This window comes from Penaeus monodon, chromosome 21 (genome assembly GCF_015228065.2).
Source record: "Penaeus monodon isolate SGIC_2016 chromosome 21, NSTDA_Pmon_1, whole genome shotgun sequence".
Lineage (NCBI taxonomy): Eukaryota > Metazoa > Arthropoda > Malacostraca > Decapoda > Penaeidae > Penaeus > Penaeus monodon.
Window position 1 is genome coordinate 21,577,982 of NC_051406.1, and position 998 is coordinate 21,578,979.

The following is a 998-nucleotide window of genomic DNA, read 5'->3' on the forward strand; positions in this document are numbered from 1 at the left end:
GGGGGGGGTTTTTTTTTAAAAAAGAGTTTTAATTTTAAAGGGATAGAAAATTTAAAAAAAAAAAAAATTTTATAAATTTTAAAAAAAAATTAGGGAAAGAATAATTATTTAAAACAGAGGGGAAAAGTAAGAAAAAGAAAAAAAATAAGATGGGAATTTTTTAAAATATATAAAGATAAAATATAATTATTTTTAAATAAAATATAATAATTAAAAAGGAAATAAATATAAATAAAAAATTTAGATATATATAATATAAAAAATTAAAATTATAACACTTTAAAATTTTTAATTTTAATAAAAAAAAAATAATAAAAAAAAGGAAATATAATTTATATATATAATTTTTAAAAATAAAAAAAATTTTATATAATATATATAATATTATTTTTAAAAATTTAAAAAAATAAAAACAAAAATTAGTTTTTAAAAAGGGTATAAATAAAAAATAAAAAAAATTTTATATAATAATAATTAATTATATAAAATATAAATATATATATAAATTTAATAATATAAAAAATTATAAAAAAAAATTATTATTAATATAAAGATAAAATTTTATTTTAATTATATATTTTTTAAAATTTATTTTTTTAAATATAGGGGAATTAAATACTATATTATAATTTAATTATATATATAAAAAATTTTAAAATAAAATTATTTATTATTATAAATTATATATATAAAAATTTTTTCCTTTTATATATATATTTTATTTTAAAAATATATTAATATTTTTCAAAATAATATATATTAAAAATATATTTTTTTTAAAAATAAAAAAATTTAAAAAATTTTATTTTTTTTTAAAAAAATTTTAAAATTATTTATATTTTTTATATAAAAAAATTTATATATAATTATATAAAAAATTTTAATTTAAATATTTTTAATATATATTAATAAAATTATATATATAATTTTAATTTTAATTTTAAAAATTTTTAAAATATATTTTTAAAAAAAATTTTAATTAAAATTTTTAAAAAAAA